Below are 24934 nucleotides of genomic sequence, written 5' to 3' on the forward strand. Positions count from 1 at the left end.
CCTTTAAATGGTTGTTAGGCTGCATAAATTAGGTTAACCGGAACACTTCCTATAACACCTGATGTACTTGTTACTTCGTAAGAAGAATGGCATCTATGCTAATTATTAGTCTGCCTGTCTGTCTCATCCTTATCCCGAGGTATAAGGATGAGACAGTCCATATCCAGATCAGATGGTACACCTTCACATAGACATGACCAAAATGCAGCCCTTAATGTCAGTAGAGACCGTGTCTACTAGACAATCCCCTGTGAAGGCGTCATTGACATGACAGCCATTGGCACAGATCCTCAGCAAAGGCCACAAGAACCAGACAGGTCCTCCGCTCAGACCCTATGGCCAGCTTTGGCTCCATACCAGCGTGATGAATCTGATATTCAAGCAAAAGGAACTGGATGAATGGATTTGAATGTACTGACTGACTGTACTGACGCTGTTGTATGAGAATGGAAATGAGCTGGATGATGACATCAGTCTTTTTTTTTTTGCAACTGCTTTATAGATAAAATTAACTAATTTAATATTTGATGATCTTTACAGTGGAAATGAAACAACACTGAACTGACTTCCGCTGAACAACAGCCAAAATGTTATCACTGTAAAACTGCTTTGAAACAATCTGTATTGTATAAAGCGCTATATACTGTAAATAAAGGTGACTGAGTTGACTAGAAATTTTTAAGATTCTTAAGGTAATAATGTTCAAAATTTTAATTTTTGATTGAAGTATATTCCTTTAATTCCTGCCACATTGGTCACAAACAACATTTTGAAATAATGTAGTGTAATTTTCTGTTATTTGCCGTTAGTACGGATGCATCAAAATTTCAGCCTCCAAATACATTCAGCCAAAAAGTCCATGATAAGCTTAATACCTTGGCTGGAAATATGACTGCAATTAAAACTGATATAAAGAAGAAGAAGGGAAAAAAAATGTTTGTATGAAATCATATTTAATGTAAACACCAGTTGATGCTAATGATGATCCCCCCCACCCACACACACACACACTCACAAAATTCAAACATGATTGCAAATTCAGTTTACAGTTGTTTACAGTCCTAACTGCACATGCACATTAAATCAATATTGTGTTATGTGAATGAGTAGGCATGATGATTTTCACATCATTTTGAAGCAAAAATTCTAGCCTTCAACATTCAGTACCCAGAAATGAACACATATTTAGTATTTGTTTTGTGGCCTTATTTCAGTGACTTAATTTTTTTTTTGTTTTTTCAATAACCACGCATAAACGTTATTCTCTCAAAAATACAAACATGTACATCAGTGTTAATTTTGACAGCAAATGTCGATTTAGTTTTAGTCATAGTCTTTTGACTAAAATGCCATTTAGTTTTAGTCATATTTTAGTCATAGGAAATTGTTTTAGTTTTAGTCTAGTTTTAGTCGACTAAATATCATAAGATTTAGTTAAAAGATCTAATTTAGTTAAATTGTAATGCATTTAGCATTTCTCTAACAATACACAGATCCTATACACTGATATAGGTACAGCTGATATTCCCCAAACTGTTTATGTTCACCCAACTGTACTTTGCTCGCCAAAGCGGACAGTTTTTGACCGTTCAAGTGCAAAAAGACACGAAAGAGCAAAATTCAGTACTATTCTTTTTTATTGACACACTTATCATTGAGGTACTATTATAGTTTGTTTCAAATTTTTATTAGATTTGATTTTTAGTTTTTCTGCTTTCATTGTAATTTTAGTTAAAAGTTTTAGTAATTTTTTTGTGTTTATGTCTTTTAGTTTTTATATGTTTTTAAACTATAAGTTTTTATTTCTGTTTGTTATTTTAACACCTCAGGTTAAGGTAAAGCTTAGACACTAGATGAAATAAAATAAGTTTACAATTTTTTATATATATAATTTTATAGTTTATTTCAAGTAATGAAGATTTCTTTGGTTTTAGGTTTAGTTAACTATAATAACCCTTATACTTGTAAAATATATTGAATAATGTGTCAAATAATGTTCTTAGTCTTTTCTTCCTGTGACAGAAAATACAGTAGTTTACTATGAATTGAATAGAAATGAAATTAAATACAGTTTATTTTGTAAACAAAATGACAATAATGACCAGGAAAAAAATAATTATAAACCATCCCGAAATACATAGTGACTCTTATTCTGAAATGTCTGCAGTCTGCACTGTAGCAGGCTGCTCATGAGGGTGATAAAATATGAATCCTTACAACCATCTAAAACATATTATCATATGAACATTGTGTAGTAAACATTGTCATAATTCATCGACATTAGCTTATAAGCAATCGATTGTTATTATTTTGCGCTATTCATTAATTGCAAAGCAGTCTGAAGTGCTGCTGCGTGAGCCTTTAGAGTGAGCAACAGCGCCGCGTTTCCCGCGGTTAGCTCAGCACGTTACACTTCAAATGTGCGCATCTTCCACACAGGACAGCAGTCCTGACTGGATATCTTCCCAAATCGTCCCTCTCTTTCATTTTCGTCTCGTTTTTATTCGTTGACGAAAATTGAGTAGATTTTAGTCATAGTTTTAGTCATTCAAAACACATTTTTATTTAGTCATCGTCTCGTTTTCGTCCATTAAAAAATGTCGTTGATGAATATTATGACGAAAATTATTCGTCAACGAAATTAACACTGATGTACATACATGTTGCTCACATATTAATGGAGCGTAATTCATGCTAAATACATTGTAATGACACTTTTGCCATATGTTTATAAACAACTGAAAAATTGAATTAATAGCTGAATTGTTTTAAAATTATTTTGAATCAGTTTCAATTTTCGATTTCCATCAGTGGCTGTTAGCTAATCTAAAAGATCAAACACAAGTGGTAATTGTGAATCTTAATCTTAGGTTTTGTAAATTTCCATGCATTTCCCATACTAAAATTACAGGAAGTTATTACAGTGTTTTACATCAGACTTGAGGCAGCAAGTGCCCGTAGACTTCCTGCTCTCTCTTATCCTGGTAATAGTGATAGAGTGTGACATTAAAAGAACCACTTTGATGATGAAGTCATGGGCCTCCCATGAAAGCTGCCGTTTCCAGCTGCTGCTAGCTAAACGTGATAGGCAACTCGCTCATTCGCTCTTTCTGAGCGGCCGTTCTTCTACACACTGATGAAACTATGTATATACGCCGCATGTTGCTTATGGTGACATGTTAACTGTTTAAACTTAAAAATAGCAATTTGTTTGCTTGCTATGATTCATTTAGCAAACATGGTGCAGCACAGGACGTGTGGGTGAGCTTTTTTCTTCATTAAAACGCACATGAAATTTTCAGACACATCTGATATGCGTCAATTAATATTCATGAATTATTGAAATACTGGCAGAGAAATTCGCCAAAGTGCATTGCGATGCAAATGGAGAAAGAGGATGGCTTTTCATGCGCCACAGCTAAAAATAGATGATGTTCAGAGAGAGAGAAAGAGAGAGAGAGGAAGAGAGTAGGGCAGGAGAGGAGAAGTAGGAGGAGGAGTAGAGTGGAAAAAGAGAAAGGAGGAGGCAAAAAATGAGGAGAGAGATTGAAAGGAAAAGACTTAGGATAAAGGGGTAAAAGATGAAAAGAAAGATGGGTTTGCGAGAAAAGAAAAAGAAATGGAAAAAGAACATTTCCGAAAGATTGAAGCACTTTTTTCTTTCAGCGGTCTGATGGGTCCTCATTGTGGAGGGTGGGCTGCAGGATATGGATATTACTCTAACTTAAAAAAAAAAAAAAGAAAAAAGAAGTAGCAGCTTCACCTCTAATAGAAAAGGAATGCTTTGCATATGGGTCAAACTTTTACATCCTACGTCTTGCAAACTTCAAATGAGACTGTAGCCCACAATATGACTGGAATGGTGCCCACCAAAAGCACAGAATCATTCTGCTATTTGAAATGGTGCTGCCATCACTGCCTGTGGAAAAAGCTTTCAGTGAACCAGAAAAAACAATGCATTATTGTACTACATAATGTTTTCGGCCAAGATATTGAGCCAAATTTTTGGTGCATCCCTTCTAAAACAGTATCATTTCAAAATGATGTTGTTCAACAATCTGGCACCATTTATGGGGCCCAAAAGTTCACCCAAAAATTTAAATTCTGTCAACGTTTACTGGCCCTCATGGAATCTGTGGAACACAAAAGAAAGGACACTGAATGCAGTTACAATAAATGGGGAAGTTTTCAATCTGCAAAAAACTGGATTCATAAATGTGGTCCACTCATAGTCAAGCATTATATTAAGTCTTCTGGAGCCATATGATAGTTTTGTGTGAGAACTGAAATTCTTTACCTCCAGTTAGATGTTAATGCATCACTGAGTTGAACATGATAACCGGATCAGTCTGATTTGTTAGGCTGCATTCGAAATCACATACTGAGTACTTCAAGTAGTGACCTTTGCAATGTTTCACCCATTTTGCTTGAAACGGGCCTCACAACAGAAGGGGCCTCTGTCCACTTGCACTCTAAAAAGAGCCCCGGCCCCGCCACCAAGGAAATTAATGGGAGCTTAGGGCAAAAATTTCCCTGTATGAGTTTTTGTTTTTAATATGTGCAAGTGTAGAGTGCTGTTTTCCCAAATATCAGCACAATTGCAAATGTGATAGCCTATTGATTTTATACGACAGTTTAATAAACAATAAGTTAATGTTAGGTGACTTTCAATTTAGAACCTTGTCTGTTTTTGCTCAATTTTGCAACAAATCCACAGTAGAGCCAAATAAGTCCTCGTTTTGAACAAATTGTTTGACTGAATGATCGAATGACTCACTCGTTAAGACAATGATTTGCCGCCACCTTCTGGCAGTTTTGGTTTCATTACATTTTTCCACCATCGTTTCATTTTCTATATTTATATCTCACGCCAGCAGCTGATAAAATCATATCTACGGTCCACCATGCTGCAAGAAAGACTGTACACACATGCCCAGGTATCAAATGAATCCAATGTTATGAGTTTGCTGGACAAGGATAAACTTGTCAGAGCTTTTGCAGCACTCCGTTATGAGAAAGCCAAGTTCTAAACTTCAAAATATGAGTAAGTGTAAAATATTTCCACTTGACATAACCAATTCGCATTCATATTGTATTAAATCACTTTTCTAATCCCTGTTCTCTAATTTTTATTTCTTTACTCTCATGGTCTGTGGTCATTATGCTGTCCAAGGTGCTCGCTGAGGGGCTTAGAGAGAGTGACAATTTTGTTTTCGGTCGTGATTGTAATGCGTGGATAGAATACATTTATAAATAGACTATTAAGAATGAAATAAGAGTTTACAATGGGGGCCTCCAAATTGCAAAGGCTGCCTCTGAATATTGAATAACCATTATAAAGTATGTTCTATATAGCATGAATGTGTAGTATGAATGTAATGTAGACATCCACTGTGTTGTCACTATCATTTGACCTACAGTGTCAGTGGCATTGCTTCAGTGCCATTCACAACTCCTCACCCGTGGCCTCGTGGGATAGTAAAGTGTCCACTGGATGTGCATTTCAGAATCTTAGCAGAAGTGAATTTTCACATACTTTTTTCACATACTGTTTTGGCCTAATATGTAGTTTTTTTTTTTTTTTATGTCATGCCAGCTTATGTGGCTATTTTCATGGCGAGAACAATTTATGGTAGAACTATTTTAGGTTTTTACAATTTGTGACCCGATCTGGCGAAATGAGTCGGAAGTCGCAACGTTCTATTTTAAGATATGGGCCGATAATGTGGAAAAACAATGAAAAAATCGATTTTTTTTTTTTAAAGCTAATTTCAAAGAACAGACTTTCAAAAATAATCTCCCAAAGTTTCGTAGTCCAGATAATTGAGTAAAGGTATTTAATTGGCTATTAAATTTGACATGGTTTTACTAAATTCGCTGGAAATGAACTTCTCAACTCCTCTCGTCACTTATGAGCATTTCCCGGTATCCCCTGAAACGTCATTATCTCTGCTCTACAAATATGGTGTTACACGTTGTATAGAACCAATCAAAAAGCTTAGAAATGTAAACACACTGACCTAAACGCTGATTTTTAACAATGGGAAGCCCCGTTTCGACTGACAGGCACGCAATCGGTCCAGCCATCCTCCTGTCAGACTAGCGCGCCTTATAAAATAAAACTCCCATTTGTGTGTCTCTCTTTAAAAGCCAATAAAAATTTAATCCATATAGGTAGCACAAAAATTCTTTTTGCATACAAAACCAAAGACTTTAAACTTTAATATCAAGCCTCCAACATGCTTCTGTTGTGTTGTTTTCACCCTCTAATGAGTCTGAGTAATATGCGTTTACAACAAAAATAGCACAGCAGCTAACTGAATACAAGTATGTATATTTCAATTAAGCTGTAAAATAAATAGTTTATCCCTTTAAATGCAATGGATTTTGAAAGATATCAACAAAAAAACAGGCAAAAAACTTTAAAAGCGATTTTCTCAGGTTTTCAATTGGAAAAAGAGGGCAGACGACCATAATTAAAATGGGTATATCTTTAAAACCATTCAAGGTATGACTTTGACTAGGATATCATTTTAAAGCTTATTGTCTCATCTTTCCATTGATACTAAAACTACATCTGGTTTAACTTTGTTAAAAAAAGTTCTTCAAAAGACTTGCCTAATATATACAGTAGTAGCCTTAGTCATGTTGGATTTGTCAACTGAATCAACTGATTAATTGAAAAGTTCTTACTTAAAAGACTGATTTCTTTAAAAATCTTGCATTACTCCTTCTCTCCAAGGAGAGCTATAGGGTGGAATACTTTCACAATTTAAGCTGTAAAAATGTTCCTCTCAAAAATGTATCAAGCTGCTTCAGAGGACTTGAAATATAGCCCACTTTTGCATCCCTTCTGAAGATTTGAAAGCCTCAGTTCATTGGTATTGCATGCAAACAACAAGAAAGGGTTATTCCTTTTATGCACCACAAGAGAAAGTCAATGAATGACATGAGGGTGAGTAAACGATGACAGAATTTTAATTTTTTTGGGTGGAATATTCCTTTAAGCCTTTAAAACTTCAAGCAGGCTTCCCAAACACTCCCGCCATCTGCCATTGGTCAGTCAAACAGATAATCCCTCCTCAATCTCGCACCATTGGCTGAGCCAGCGTTCCTGAGTTGGGCTGGTCAGGAATTTGAAATAAATAATGTTTTAAAATAGAGTAATGTTTAATAGCAAAAAGTGTTTTTAGGAAATCAGCCTATACATGGCTTACTCGCTTGTCTCTGCATATTAAGTTAGGATATGAGAAAGTAATTTAATAGATTACACACTTCAGCTTTAAAGGTGTTTAGTATTTACCCCTTAGGAGTACCTGACTTCATAGGCATAGATTAGAAATCCAATGCATGTCAGCTCCCTCTCTCTTTCCTTTCACTGGATGTATTAAAATTTGCATTAGTCTTCTTTTCTTGTACATCCATAATAAGCATCATTAAGACTTTTCTTTTCTTTTCTCATTAATTTATCACAGATGTACCAAACATGACCAGATGGACAAAAAATTGGCAGCACTTAGATGAGGTTTTTCATGCAATTAACCAAAACACTGAAGTGCATAGATAATAACAGAATCAATGCAGCTGCTTCATCTGTGATGAGTACTCAGAGGCTTACACTAAAGGGCTTCATCTGATACCAGCACTTTAAGTAGGCAGCAGTAGTAGTGAAAATACTATCATGTTTCTGAGATGGGGATCATCCGAGAACAGCTCAAAGGGAATAGGCTAGATGATGACTGTGAGGAAGCCAGACCTCTTTAAAACGCTTGGTTGAACTTGTCTTTGTGTTAGATTGATTTAGACTGGAGAGATTAATGGAATTGTATTTTTCATTAGGCATGGTCCAACCACTCCTGAACAATGTCACATCCAGGTGAACCCGAGATTACCAGGTAATTGAGATCATTTTTCCCCTCATACAAACAAAAGACCTTGCTTGTGTCCCTCTAACAAGTGTCGGAATTTCTTTTGAAAAAGAATCTCCATAACCGTGTTAGCATTCAGAGAGTTTGACTACTCCTAGGATGTTTCCTAAAAATGTTTCCAATCAAACAATGCATTAGTAGTGGTTCTTTTTTTAAAGAAATTAATACTTTTATTCAGTAAGGATGCATTACATTAATCAAATGTGACAGTAAAGACTTTAACATTGTTTTTTTTTTCAAAAAAAGTTTACACTTTATTTTGATAGTCCACTTTCGACATTCTACTAACTATAAGTAACTTTGCAACTACATGTCAGCTGACTCTCATTAGTTTGCAACTACATGTCAGCTAACTCGGGTTAGTGGAATAAGCTTTGTCTGGCTATCACCAGACCAAGCTCAATTTAAAATTGAACATTGGTCTGGGGAGTCTGTATGTATTTCCTACTGCACAAGAGGCGTGATCAACGAGCATTATTCACGCAATTGGATAGTCCTTCAACCAATCAGATCAACGATCCGGGTGACGTACTTTGCAGAGCGACACGAAAACTCCAGACAGGTTTAGTTTGTATTGGTTTGTACTAGCATTGATCAGCGGTTTGCAGAAGCAGCAATGGCATCGAGCGATTTTTGCAGGTTTTGCAAAAAAAAAAAAAAAAACATGAAAGTGAGTGGTATTTACACCCACTCGAGCGATTTGTTTGCTAAACTAAAGAAGTCATTCAGCATCGTCGAGAGGTTAAAAGGAATTGGATTGACAGTCGTGCTTGCCGTCGCTTCTCTATCGTCATCGTGTTATACCCGCCAATAGCGAGCAAAGTGGATAAGCCAGCCTGTGATTGGTTCCCGCAAAAGTGTAACAGAAGCAGTAGAAATGAATGTACGGTTTTCCAGACTGAGTTGCCGGGCGAAATCAAATCACCGGCAGATCAGGCTGGGTTTACCCAGTCTAGAATAAGCTGACATGTAGTTGCAAAGTTACTTATAGTCAATAGAATGTCTGTTGGGTGACCAAATATATTAAAATAGAAAATAGTTGAGAGAGAAAAAAAGCTTACTGACCCCAAACACTACACTGAAACTAAGATTCAAAAATGACCTCAGACTTATTTGTGCACATAATTTATGGATGGACTAAAAGTCATTCTAGCACAAGTGTCTACTAATGAATATCTCTACACTATAAATGTAATACGCAGACACTCAGTGCTGCACAGGAACACTCAGAAAGTTAAGAGCCATCCAAGTTAATTACAGTCAGTGCTTGATTAGACAAGTGCACCACTCCACAAATTATAGAGATAGCGGCTCTAGCCATGTTATAGAAAGTGAAGTACAAATGAATAAAACCAGAAGGTATAAAATTATTAAAAGAGCACATTTTACTTGAACATTACCGATAACATGTGGAGACTATATGTGGAGGAAAAAAAACCCTCTCTCTCTTAAAAGAGAAACTGAGAAGATATTAAACTTCAGAAAGCAATGAAGCTTAAAGCTTATAGTAAGCAGCTAAATACATATGTGCATCTGGCCCTGTTCATTTTTTGTTTGCGTTTAAATTAAAATATATATATATTATTTTTTGCGTGTGTAGCAGCCTGAAGCATGTGCGTTTGAATGTTTCAAAACCAAAATAACAGTTTCAGCATGCTCTTGATAACACTGTAATATTTATGAAGGAGTATGTTCACAACACTTTTTCAGAAACTACTTTGTACATGAAAGTAAAATCATCATGGAATTGCTCTCTGTATACATCAATAACTAAAATGAGAAACGTCATATGTCAGAGCACACAGCAAGAGCTTTTAAATGCTCATGCACAAATAAGCTATTTCTGCACCAAGGACAGTGGAGAAAATACCAAAAGTTACAGTAAATTAAGTTCTAACATCTGGGGCTTGTATAGCTATATTCAGATTAATTACAAATGCCCTGATTATGAAAAACAGATCCTCTGAAGCAGAATGTTTATGCCACTGTGATTTTTTTGTGTTGTTTTCTCTATGCAAAAAAATATATATATATATTGAGAAAATTGCCTTTAAAGTTGTCCAAATGAAGTCCTTAGCAACGCAAATCCACTCACAAAAATATTTTTTATATATATTTACGTTAGGAAATTTGCAAAATATGTTAATGGAACATGATCTTTTACACTAGTAATTTTTGGGATTAAAAAAAAAAAACATAATAATAAAAAATCGATAATTTTGACCCATACAATGTATTGTTGGCTATTGCTACAAATACACCCGTGCTATTTATGACTGGTTTTGTGGTCAAGGGTCACATATCACTATACATTTATTTTAACGTATTTATTCTCCACAGGCTACAAGTAATGGACTTCACTCAGTAAACAATTATTCATGTTGTTTTATACACACTATATGAGTGTTTATGGGCACTTAAAAATAAAAGTGGAAATGACTATGGAATAAAATGTCAGACTACTTTTTCTTGCTGAGCCAAATTTCTGCATTTTATGTATCCTAAACTAGATAATATTTAATTAAAATAATATTTAATAATTATTTTTAATTACATTAAATTTTCACTTTTTGCATAATTTTACAATTAAAGATTTACCAGAAATGATGCACACTAATATTAATATTATCCTCACAGGTGCTTCATTTTCCTCACACATCAGGATAAATATTTCTTCTTAAGCATATTTTAGGACTGAAAGTCTGGCTATAGGAAGCCAAGATGACAATACAATTCAATACACATGAAAAATTAAATTAAATAATTTCTGTGTTGGAAGTGGAACAAAGGTAGAGAAGAAACTGAATGGACTGATTTTTCTCTCCATTGTTTGTTTAAATGGAAACAACTCAAGCAATGAAAACCCCAAATGCTTTTCTCAAATTATAGCAGTGATTGCTTGGAATATGCAAGATGGTCTCTGTGCGTGTGCTCATGTGTACGTGTGTGTGTGTGTGTGTGTGTGTGTGTGTGTGTGTGTGTGTGTGTGTGTGTGTGTGTGTGTGTGTGTGTGTGTGTGTGTGAGTGGGTGGGTTGTAGTGGTGTTCATGGGGTGTATTATTGGAGCCCTGCTGTTCTCCACCTGTCTTTGTTCTCTGTTGTGAAACATGAAGCCAAATCACTACTGAACCTCTGAGCTCACAGCAGGACAAACACACACACACACACACACACCATCAGCTGATCTGTGTTTACTGTCTCAGTTTCAAGAAATGCGAACTGACACAAACACACAGGCAGCAAAAATGTCAATATGAATTTCTCACTCAATCATTCTTCATTCTTTTAGTTCATTTACAACCACAAATATCATCAGGCCAGGCATTAAAGACGACAGCTGTTTTGATTCATGGCAATCTAAGGACTACTGCCAGTGCAGCTGTACAACATTGTGGGTTCCACTGGTTTGTCAATAAGCCTAGAAGACATATAATTGCACCTGTTTGATTCTTGATTGCAGGTGCAGGTGCAGGTTCATAGATTATCTTATTTATCTATTGATTACAGTTGGCTCTTTATTTAAATGATTAGTTCACTTTAAAATGAAAATTACCCAATGATTTACTCACCCTCAAGCCATTTCAGATGCATACAATCAGAGTTATATTAATAATCACCCTGATGCTCCTGACGAAAAAAACGAAACCGGTCTCGCGTTTCATTTCGTAAGTTGAATATGGAAGGAGTAGGACGTAACGTAAGCGCTTTGAACAGCAAGAGGTGTTACACTTTCGACGGTCTGGCAGAAGCTAGTTATTTTACTTTATAACGTATTAAATATGGATATGTTTCTAACACAAACGCATCACTTCGCTACAGAAGGCCTTTATTAACCCCCCGGAGCCGTGTGGAGTACGTTTATAATGGATGGATGCACTTTTTTGAGTTTCAAAGGTGGTTACCGTGCACTGCCATTATAAAGCTTAGGAGCATTTAATATAACTCTGATTGTATTTGTCTGAAAGAAGAATGTCATGTACACCTAGGATGGCTTGAGGGTGCGTACATCATGGAGTAATTTTCTTTTTAAAGTGAACTAATCCTTTAATGAGTTGGCATTGGTTGTTAAGTTTTAATTCTTCACTGTCGTGGGAGAGGCTTTTGTCGATTCCTGAGTAATACAACATGTTCTTCCCAAAAGGAATAAATAAGGGTTATATTGAGGTACAGTAGTGTGGGGGAATGTTACTTTTAACACATTGCATTATATGTTAGGTCTGCATACTTATTTTGACACCCATTTTAGCAGGTTAAACTATTTACACTGTATGGCAGCATAATATGTTTGCCTTGCACAGCGTACTGACCTCAGCAGAAAAAGAGAGAAAATGCTCTAAACTTTTTTTTTTCTTTTTTTCAACACTCTTTTGCAATATAGGCCTTTAAAACCACATAATGGCTTGGACTACACACCCACTGAAAGATATCTTTAAGGCTTAATAATACACTTTAATAAGATATAATGTACTTAAGTGCTCATTGAATGTAATGTTTTCAGACACGTGAGTGCATGTTATTTACAATTAGAGGAAAATGTATGATAATTTAAATTTATATTAAATGGAATTTGAACTTAAGAGTGCTTTTGAGTGACTTAAGTAGGACTTAAGTACATCTTTATATGTAATTTCATAATTACTTCTATTGTCTTTGAAATATGTTTAAAGTGTACTGCTGAATACACTGACAAGCATTTATGGTAAACTATATCATTTAAAACTTGAATATCATGTGAATGCACTCTCTTTAAAGCATTCTGTTGTTTGGTCATTTTAGACAAAAAAATATATATTCTGGAAAAAAAACGCTACTTCATCGGAATGGTACGAAACTCAGTGACTTTTGTGGCAGTCGCTATATGAGAAAAAAAAGGTGGACGATTAAATGCTAAACGAATGTTTAAAAAAAAAAAGGAAATGAATGGGAATGGAAATACAAAAAATATGAAAAAAAAGAGTCATTTTCATGTGTTCGGTCACTTTTGACTGCGAACAACACAAGTGTGACTTCCAAATGAACAATATCAGAGGGTTAAGTTTGCTTGTATTTCATTAATACTATATTATTTGAATGTACAATTTTTTATAAATATTATTTTAAGATTTGAAATACAATACAACTGCACATTCAATTGACTCTTCGCTGGGAGTTTGTTTGACAAGCGATCTAACCAATCATAATGGTTATCCTTTGTCCGCCATTTTGTCCGACAAAGCAGTCAGGAGTTAGAAGATTAACCTCAGTGGACTTGAACTTGAAAATGGTGTGTATTTACATCTTTCCGCATTTTAAACAACATTCCTACTCATGTTCATTCATGTTTATTTGATGCTATAAATTAACTAGTAGGAAGAGATGATCGGTTCACAAGCCTCTTGAGCTGAGGCGCTACAGCAATCTGTCACGACACATTAAAGAACCATAAAAAGGTTTTTATTGTTCGAATTTCTTTAAAAAATACACACTTTGGAAGCTGGGACATTGTTTAATATCATAAGTAACTTGCTCTGTCTTCTCTGTCTTGTCTGAATCTACAAAATTACATTTTGTAGATTCATTTGCATTTGGATGTAAAAGAAATTCCCTTCCACACAATTTTAGGATTTTATGACAGTGACGTTTCTAATAGTTCAATCAATGGTGCACTTAGTGTCACATGTTATGGTGACAATTGGAAGTTTCCATGGTCACATGTTATGATGACAATTGCAAATCAGAAAATTGCATTTGTCAGTAAATAAATAAACTAGAAAACAACAAAATGAATGAATTAAGTGGAAATTTAAATAGTATAGTAACCAGTGGTGGACCAACAGCCATTTTATTTACCAGTAAAAATATCTTTCTAATTAAGATAGTTGACCGATTGAGGCTTTCAGGTAAAGCTATTGAAGCCTGTAGGGACACCAGCATACCAGCATCCAAAACAATTTGACTTGAAATGTGTCTTCTCAACAATAAAAATTCATTCATGTAAAATGTCTTATTTAAATGCATTATGGTGGCAATTTAAAAAGTAAGTTATTATTTGTCCCGGAAGTATGACCCAATTTTTTTTACCAAGACTAAATATCCAGCTTTGACACCAACATTTATGTTTTAGTGGATAAACCTTAATTAAACAAAAAAAAATGTTGGATATCTGTTGGGTATGACGTGATAGTCAATTTTAATGATTTGATTAATTAACATTGCTGATCACTTCATGAGGACATGAAAAAAATAATATGAAAACGTGGCGTGAGGAAGCTAACAACCAACGATTAAAATGATTCACAAGGCCGTGAGACTTATTTGACTAATTAATTGTCCAATTGACTCACACAAGTGAGTGCTGTGTACAGAGTTAAAGGCCCTAATTAAAATCAGGAGCTGATAATGAAGTGATTTAGGGAAGGATGTTGATTTAGGCAGAACAGATTATGAGAACCGCTTGAGAATGATGTCGATGTGGAAGGTTATATCCCTTCTGAGTTACAAGAAAACAGTAACATTTATTAATGATAGAAGAGGAATGGGGGACACGGTGGGTGTAAATGCTCTTGACACATGCACACACATTCACTGCACAGGCAGAGAGAGCAATGAGTGTTAATATATAATTCATCTGCACTCCTACAGCACTCTGACTCTTTGGTTCTCTTCTGTGTCACTTCTAAGGACAACTACCTCCTACAAATATTTCATCAGGTCCTTTTTTATTGTTTCATGTAATATACACAACCTTAAGAGAGTCACTGTACTGTCAAATACAGAATATTATCCCAGAGTTCCAGTCACTCCATGAAACTGACAAACTGAAAATATTACTTGGTGAAGGACCTTCTTCCACTTTAGTAGCACACCATATTTATAATTGCCACAAACTAAGAGGTACTGAGTGAACACATCCATATTATACTACTATCAATATGTGTATAGATATATATGTATATATATGTGTATATATATATGAATGCATTTTATATATGTTCTTGTTTGTATGTTTGTTTGATTGTTTGATTTTGTTTTGCTTTATGCAATGCTTTGGCAATATGTACCTAAATATGTCATGCCAATAAAGCAAATTGAATTTGAATTTGAATTTAATATATCTGACTTCTAAAGGAATAGTTATATCATAAAAACAGAATTCTACTTTGTTTTAAGTGTTTGATGTGCAATGTTATCCTGTTACTAAACAAATTATGTGATGCTCTAATATGGATAAAAATACATACTAAAAACCTTCCACTCATACTATTAATGGAAACAAAGCAGCAGAAAACAATTTGACCATCTTACTATAATATCAAAATTCATCACCTTTCTAGTATCGGGTTGGACCCCCTTTTGCCTTCAGAGTTACCTTAATTCTTTGTGGCATATTCGAAAAGTGCTTATAAGGTTTAAACGATGCTCGGTTGGTACTAAGGGGCCCAAAGTGCACTAAAAAAATATCCCCCACACCATTAAACCACCACCACCACCACCAGCAGCATGAACCATTGATACAAGGCAGGATGGATCCATGCTTTCATGTTGTTTACGCCAAATTCTGACCCTACCATCTAAATTTGGCAACAGAAATCGAGACTCATCAGACCAGGCGACATTTTTCCAATCTTCTATTGACCAATTTTGGTGAGCTTATGCAAATTGTAGCCTCAGTTTCCTGATCTTAGCTGACAGGAGTAGGACCGGTGTGGTCTTCTGCTGCTGTAGCCCATCTGCTTCAAGGTTTGGTGTGTTGTACTTTCAGAGATGCTCTTTTGCAGACCTCGATTGTAACGAGTGGTTATTTGAGTTACTGTTGCCTTCCTATCAGCTTGAACCAGTCGGCCATTCTCCTCTGACCTCTGACATCAACAAGGCATTTTCGCCGACAGAACTGCTGCTCACTGGATTTTTTTTTCAACCCCCCTAGAGATGGTTGTACGTGAAAATCCCAGTAGATCAGCAGTTTCTGAAATACTCAGACCAGCCTGTCTGGCCCCTACAACCATGTTCAAAGTCACTTACATCATCTTTCTTCCCCATTCTGATGCTCACTTTGAACTAAAGCAGATTGTCTTGACCATGGCTGCATCCAAAAACTTAAAAATGCTGCCATCGGAGGATGCATCCCAAGGTAGGAAGGCTTCAAGGCACGTCTGAATCCAATGTTAGCTTCACTTCCTGTCTCCTGGGATACCTTCATCTGATCGATTTTTGAAGGCGGCATAGAGGCATCCTTTGCTGCCTTTGATATCCCACAATCCTATGCGTACCATTCGGTGATAGTTGAGCTAGACAAATAAAGATGGTGTCTGAAAGTTGGGGTTTCTGGTCAGTTTGTGTGTAAATGTATATTTTTGACCAACATTTTCCACTTCTGATGTAATTTCTAGCGAGAAATTACTAGTGTAGTAATTAAATATTTGTTTAGTTCTCACCAAAGCTCACTCTGTTTTGCTGTTGATCATTAAACTGTTACACTGCCTCAGAATTGTTTCCAAAATCAGTTTCATGAGGTACCTTTGTGCACAAATGCTGCCTGCAAAGTCATTGCCTATAAGGCAGAGAGGCATCAAGTCAGCTGCCTAAGTTTCCGGATGCAGCCCATGTCTACATGCCTAAATGCATTGAGTTGCTGCCATGGTTGGCTGATTAGATATTTGCATTATTGAGCAGTTGAACAGTGGCCAGTGAGTGTATATGGTAACCAATAACTAGTCTCTAGGCCTACTGAGCAACTACATTTCAATACCCTGTTTATATATATATATATATATATATATATATATATGTACAGTGTCCTCCACAAATATTGGCACCCTTAGTAAATATGAGCAAAAGCGGCTGTGAAAATAAATCTGCATTGTTTATCTTTTTGATCTTTCATTCAAAATATTCACAAAATTCTAACCTTTCATTGAAGGAAAAGAATTGAAAATGGGTGGAAAAGCTCATTATGAAATAAATGTTTTTCTCTTATTCGCACCCAATTATTGCAATGTCCTTTTCCCAAGATAACAGCTCTGAGTCTTCGTCTATAATGCCTGATGAGTTTGGAGAAAAACTTGAGCAGAGATCAGAGACCATTCCTCCATACAGAATCTCTCCAGATCCTTCAGATTCCAGCTCCATGTTGGTGGTGCTTCTCTTCAATTCACTCCACTCATTTTCTTTAGGTTTCAGGTCAGGGAACTGGGATGGCCATGGCAGAAGCTTCATTTTGTGCTTAGTGACACATTTTTGTGTTGGTTTTGATGTTTGTTTTGGATCATTGTCCTGATGGACGATCCAACCACTGGCCATTATTGGATTTCTAGCAGAAGTGGTCAGGTTTTGATTTTTTATCTGTTAGTATTTGATAGAATCCATGATGCCATGTATCTGAACAAAATGTCCAGGACCTCCAGCAGAAAAATAGGCTCACAGCATTAAAGATCCAGCAGCATATTTAACCGTGGGGTACTTTTTATCCATGTGTGCACCAAACCCATCTGGTGGGTTTGCTGCCAAAAAGCTATTTTTTTAGTTTCATCTTACCGCAGAAGCCGGTCCCATTTGATATTCCAGTCTTGTCTGACAACTGAATATGCTGGAGTTTGTTTCTGGATGAGCAAAGAGGGATTTTTCTTGAAACTCTCCCGAACAACTTGTGAGGATGTAGGTGCTGTTTGGTAATTTTTTTTAGGCTTTCTGAGACTCAAGACTCAACTAATTTCTGCCATTCTCTAGCTGTGATCCTTGAAGAGTCTTTGGCCACTCAAACTTTCCTCCTCACCGTGCATTAGGACGATTTAGACACACGTCCTCTTCCAGGCAGATTTGTAACATCTTTAGTTGATTGAAACTTCTTAATTATTTCCCTGATGGTGGAAATGGGTATTTTCAATGCGTTAGCTTTTCTTCTTATACCCATTTTCTATTTTGTGAAGCTCAGTGTGTATATATATATATATATATATATATATATATATATGAATATAAAATCAAACAGCACAAATAAATTTTGTTCTTGAAAAAAAATGTATCAAAAAAGCTTGTTTTTCCTTAATGAAATGACAAAAAATATAATCACCAAAAAAAAAAAAAAAAAAAAATGTTTTTGGCAAAACATTGGCAAACATTATAGGTGGATTTAGAAAATTTATTAAATAAACTGTGCCAATTTAATAGTTGATATTTCCTGTCTTGTCCTGTTTCACTGCTTCTTCTCTTTTAAATTTTCCTCATCTCTGTCTCTACCTGCATTTTCTCCACGACATAATGACTTTTTCATTTTGTTACTATTTCTCACCTCTTCACACATCCACATTTGATTAGTTATTTTCCTTGTCTCAGTCGTGTGAGCTCCATCTGCTTTTCTCTTGCTCCTTGGGCAAATATGCCTATTTAAATGTTTCACAATGCTTCTCACTGAATCTTTCATGCAATATACCTGAATTCTCGCTCTCTTTGCAGCCTCTATCATTCTTTCTTCTTCCTCTCACACGTACTGTGCATTTTGTTAAAGTTTTGTATTATTTTATTCTTCTTACCTCTGATTTCCCCCCCTGCCCCCTCCCCTCACTCCCACGCCTTCACCAACTATGCTGTCTCTCTCATCTCATCCCATCTCCAAAGCTGACAGGAGGCCATGCTACAGGAACACTGGGGTTTGAAATCTGTCTGTGTAGGATGTTGGCTGCCTCTGTGACAGTACTTCCTTTTATTAAGTCTCACATTCATATGCACACAACTGGCATTTTCCCCTGTGCATAAAATGTGCACACAATCACCTATTAATGTATGGCCTCACACATGCACAAACATAAAAAACATGTACTTTACAATACACTAAAGTTTTTGTATTGGCATTGATGGTTCCATGAAGAACCCTCTAGGGAACCACTAAAGGTTCTTTATAGTGAAAATAGGTCATTTAGATTATTAGAATCTTTCTAAGAGTGGGATTTCTACCACAAGGGCTGGGTAAATCAATCAATCAATCAATCAATCAATCAATCAATCAATCAATCAACCAGTCAATCAATCGGTCCATCGGTCTGTCTGTCTGTCTGTCTGTCTGTGTACAACCATCTCTAGGGGGGTTGAAAAAAAAATCCCCAAAAAGTGGGAAAAAATATGAAAATGTATTGGAAAAAAGTGCCAATACAATGCCTTTTATGCAAGTTCCAAGGTTTGCAAAGATCTCTAACATCTTCCCCTGGTTGCTAGACTGAAACACTTTGTCTCGCATACTGCGGCAGCTATCAACACCCAGGCTACCTTTGCACATGAGTAGAAAATGGCACATGTACTAATTAATCTCCTCTACCTAAAACAGATAAGGAGGCTGGGAGCTTTGATTAATGTCAAATCCAACTGCACTCATTAATATTCAATTATGAACTTGCCTCACATGAGTTTCAGTTCATGCTCCCAAACTAATTAGCTTCCACACCGCAAATGAAATCTGTGTTAAGCTCTGCTATCCAATTCAGCCTGAGTGGCACGGGTTTGCACTCTTGCCAATGTTAAGAAAGCATTTGCCAGCATTCTGCTAGCATGAATCCCTGCAGTCGAAGCAGTGGAGTGCAGCCCAAAATCACATGTTGGGGAGAAAGATAATTACAACGTCTCGAAATAGAAAGAGCTTACATTTATATTCTATTCAGCCTCGGTCTTCACTCTCAAACAGAGCTGTTAAGGCAAATGTAAGTTAATAAGAGAATAAGAAGGAATTTTACAGCACATATATCCACTATGGCATAGTCGAACTCACCTAAACCCAAACTGAGAAACTTTTGATGTGAGTTACAACCCTTTAATCATGCAATAGCTGCCTTTAATGTTGAAAAACATGTTGAAATAAAGGATCGGCCACTATTAATTTGGAAACCACTGTACTGCTGATTGTACCGTAAATGTCCAAACCTTGTGTAAACCTTAAAGTCAACATGAAACCCCATTTCTAACCTATTTTACTTCTGACATAGCCTATTTACACACAGTAAAATTATTTTTTTTATTGTAGTTTACTAAACTGTGTAGTTGATTTATGTAGTTTATTTACTGTGTTCATCCAATTGATTTGTCCGATGTATATTATTTAAAAAAGAAAAAAAAGAAAAGAAAAAGTTATTTCAACTTTTGGTAGTAAATCTTAAAAAAAAAAAAAAAAAAAAAACTATATTTGGTTTCTTTTGTATAGGCTTTCTTGAGTTTTACTACCAAAAGTTGAGATAACTTAACACTTTACAATAAGGTTCATTAGTTAAACATTAGTTAATGTATTAACTAACATGAACTAACCAATACATTTGTTACTGTATTTACTAATCTTCGTTACCGTTAGTTCATTGTTTGTTCATGTTAGTTCACAGTGCATTAACCAATGTTAACAAGAGTTTAATAATGTATTAGTAAATGTTGAAATTAACATTAACAAAGATTAATAAATGCTGTATAAGTGCAGTTCATTATTAGTTCATGTTAACTAATGTTAACTTATGAACCTTATTGTAAAGTGTTACCTTACAATTTAACTTTTTTTTGATCAGTATTCAGCCTAACATTATTCAATTATTAATTCCGAAGATTAACAAAGGTCTTACGGGTGCGGAACGGCATGAGGGTGAGTAATAAATTATATAATTTTCATTTTTGTGTGAACTAACCTTTTAACTTGCTCTTCAATATTTAATGTATGTTTGAATAAATCCATCATGAAAACAAGTTATGACAGCCAAAACCCGAATTGGAGTAGAAACAATTTTACCATTAAAAAGATATTATAAAAAAAAAAAAAAGAGTTCATTTTAACCATTAAAATTATTGTAATGTACCAACTGAGAGAGGTCCCTGTATAGAGAACAGCATTAGTTAAATAGGCAAAATATACATGCACTATTTCTGACATATATCCAAATTAATCAATATAGAATCTAATCAAGATCAGAATTGAATCGAATTTGAATAGTGAAACTATTGTCAGAACTCAGCCTTACTAAATATGTCTGGCAGAATGACAACCATTTCTTATTGTTTTGGTGTCTGTTTACCCGTGATGAAGGTGTCTGGTAAATATGGTCTCCGAGCAACCAGCGATCAATGTAACCTGCAGCTCCAATATTTATATAAAAAAAAAAAAAAAAAAACATGACTGAAAGGTGGCTGGAAATCCACTGTATATGTTTCAACATAATTAGGTCGACCTCAATTAGAGGATTCAGTCTAAATATGATAAACGGCTCTGACTGACCGATTACAAAATAGACAAATGAGCCTCCCCAAATCAGAAGCAGCGGAGGCCATTAGCACACATTACCCGAACGCCATGCAGATAACACATTATCATGCTGTAGCATGCGTATTAAAATGAGTTAATCAGAACATATTCTCCACAGTGATAATCTGCCCAGAGTGATTATGGGAAATGGAGATAACAAAGTCATTTGGCTTCTCCTCACACGAGTTTACGGCCACAGAATGCAGAGGTACACAGTGAAATGATGCAAGAGTCAATTTTGACATGACAACATGCTGGGTAGGGTGACCACCTCCAAGCTATGTCCCAAAGCCCGCAAGACATAAGCTGTGTCCCACATTTTAATAATGTCTGTATTATTTTGTTTCTTCCCCAAAATTACAACACCATAATAAGAAATATAATACTAAAAATGTGATTGCCGTTTAAAAATACATTTGTGCAGCCATCATGTTATAGCTAGAGCCGGAAAATAACCAACCAACCCATTCATAGAAAAAGACTTTTCCGCTGATGACGACTGCTTAGATGGGGCAAAGGAACCAGTGTGGAAATCATGAAAACTCATTAAATATAACTACACCAGCCAGGACTTCTTCCAGAAATGTACTGGATAACATCCTGATTCAACCTGCCAGATTCAACAAAAAATACAAGTTCAAGATGCACTGAATCTGGTAAAACACATTTAATGTTTGCATACTTTAATAAAGGAAAATATACTAATCGCTACTTAAAGGCAGGGTAGGGGATTTGCTTCAAAAACATTTGTTGTTATGCTGGTTGAAAGTCTCTTCACATCCCGATAGTAATCACTAAGTTAAGTGGTCTAAATGTGTTTATATCGTCTGTGGAAGGCGTAGGAATATATCCCTCGGTCCGAGGGATACAATAGGATGCCCCACCTGCCTGTCAATATATGTTTTTACATACCGCACATCCTGATATTGCTGAGTTAGATGCGTTTCTGGGTCAACATACAGTAGTCAACATTTGAAGTGGATCAAAACCTTTCATGAAAGTTGACCTAAAACCTTCTTCTTAGGACAGCTTCGTTCTTAGGAGAACTTTGATTCACTTTTTTTGATCCACTTCAGATGTTGACTACTATATTTTGTTGATCCTGGAACAACAGTCTGAAAATTTAGTCTTAACCCTATTCCTACCCCTAAACCTAACCCTACCCATAAGTTATCCCAAAAATCAGAGGGAAAGGATAGATGAATAACACTGATGTAGAAGCACCAATTCATGATTTTAAGCCTAAACTTGACATGATCTGTAAACTTGTCCCTCAAATCTGATTGGTTGTTTTGAATGTTGTTCAAGGATCAACAAAAATGTTGACCCAGGAACATGTTTAACTCAGCAATATCAGGTTATGCTTTACATACCTTCGTGCACCCTGCTACGACATCACAGACATCATACGTCATCAGAGCGTTTCACGTTATGCAGAGGTAAGACAGACTCCAGTCACAAGCACCACAACCAATACAGCAGCCATGTTTTACAGTTCCTCCTAAACCAAAACAATGAGCTTATGCTGTGTTCACGCCATAACTACCGTAATTTTGAAGAATGATGTTATTCTTGGAGTGGTTCGTGACTCAAATTTACGCGTTTTAATGGCAACACTATCAATGCCGAAATGAATCTGCAGCAGTCAGGTGGTCAGCGCTCTTTAAGTTGTTTACGTTCATTATTATTGTAATGTTATGTGCTTTGAGACATGAGGTAGTTTAATGCCGTCTCTTGTGATGCTTTTGTTTGCTCCCTGCTATTTAAGGAAATTTATTTTAATATAAAATGTGATTTTATCTACTAGCCTGTTATTCAGTTCATTATATTTAGTAAACTGAACAGGTCCCATAGAGTAAATTATCACTTGAACCTGGGCAACTTGAGTGCCAGTCACAGAGCTGTTATCATTCAACGTAAATGCAAATAGACTTTCCAAATAATGTAACTCAATATTTACATAGTATAGTAATAGTATATTTATCGCTCATTGTCCCACAAAGTCACATCTACTTGTTGTCCTGCAACAGAGCAATAACCAGGTGGTCAACTTATTGCCTTGTTACTTCATGCCTAATTTTACGGCTTGCTGCCTTTGTCAGTTGTAAGAAAATATTGTGTTTTATGACAAAGAAAAAGGACATCATTACTCCATTTTCTAAACCAGTATTGATTCAAACATAAAGCAAACAAAAGGCATTTTGATTGTCCTAACAACACTAAGCTGGACATGTGTTCATACTGGAAGCAAGTGTCATGTCACAGTGTGAAAAAACTAGTTCAATCCATTATATCCATTGAGAATGTACAACAGGAATAAACTGTAAGTGGCCACTTTAGATGACGAATGCTCTTGTTTTGATTCACTGCACAATTACTGAAATAATCATCATATGTGTGAACTTGTTACAATGATAAATCAAAACTAGATGCAATGTTTTTGGTCTCTGTTCTAGTAATTTATGTATTTTTTAAATTTCTATATGAACTGTAGGCACACTGAAAAAAAATTATTTTTTGATGCTGTTCACTTTATTTAAACAACTTATTTTGATTCAACACCATTGTATTAGGTTTCTGGTTCAAATTCAATTGCGTCATGTTAAATTAAGTTGAAACAATTACTTTTTGACTTAACTTGATGTTTTTATATCAAAATAACATGTTTCAATCAAGTAAACCCAACCAGGACTCAATCAAACAGGATTTTCACTTCCCATCATGCTTTGCAAAGGGGCTGAACTATGAGTGTAAATGCTGAAATAAAGTGTTATTTTAAGCAGTTTTTAGGAAGATGAGAAAATGGAAAGACTTTTTATTGTTTACTGTTCTATTATGTTGGTATTTAAAAGTTTCTGTTAATTAATAGTTTTAGGGTTACCATTGTGGTGAATTGTTGCACTTGTGCTTGGGTTGAGGACCTGATAACAAACTTTCAAATTACTTTAATAAGAAAGTAATCACTGTGGTAGTGTTCTGGGTTGCATTTCCCAAAAACATTGTAAGCCTATGTTGATTATAAAACTATTGCCACCAATGGACTTATGATCAATTTAGGCTTTACAATGTTTTGGATTAAGGCAATTTAGGATGAATCCAGTATCACATCTAGATTTCTAACACAAAACATCACAAAAGTTATGTAAATCACAAAATTAAACAAGAATAATTCATTGTAAAAATCAGTGTATATGAAAACAATTTATTTTTTATTTATTTATTGCTTTTTATTTATTTTATTTTAAATGAACACAATTGATTCTAACATGGTTGATTCTATTGGATTTTACTTGTCTCAATCATGTGGAACCACTGTCCATGATTGAATTGAGTAAGTTGGACATAACTATTTTACATAGATTCTTCCTTAGTCGTTTTGTCACAACTCAAGCATAGAGTAAAAATAAACCTTTAATGTTAATAAAAACTAAGTTGGTTGTGTGGAAACACTGTCCATAATTGACTTGAGTTAGTTTAAAGTGTCATTTTTTTGAGTGTATGGTAAAAAGGTTTTAATTTATTAACACTCCGCGTTCACGACTCCACAGTGACGCTGCTGACGTAAGACGCTGCTGATGTGTTATCTGGTGCGCCCGAGCTTCGTTTTCAGTCTGAGGGAGACGCACGCTGTTTACACCACCATTTACACATTTAGACATTTACACCACCAGGTATCCATTGCTCTTTGCCTTTCTGAAGCTTGTGACAGCGGTTGCTGCTGTGTAGGAGCTTCTTCCATCGCTCTTAGTTCTTCGTCCGTGTATTC

Source organism: Megalobrama amblycephala, linkage group LG7 (assembly GCF_018812025.1).
Source record: "Megalobrama amblycephala isolate DHTTF-2021 linkage group LG7, ASM1881202v1, whole genome shotgun sequence".
Lineage (NCBI taxonomy): Eukaryota > Metazoa > Chordata > Actinopteri > Cypriniformes > Xenocyprididae > Megalobrama > Megalobrama amblycephala.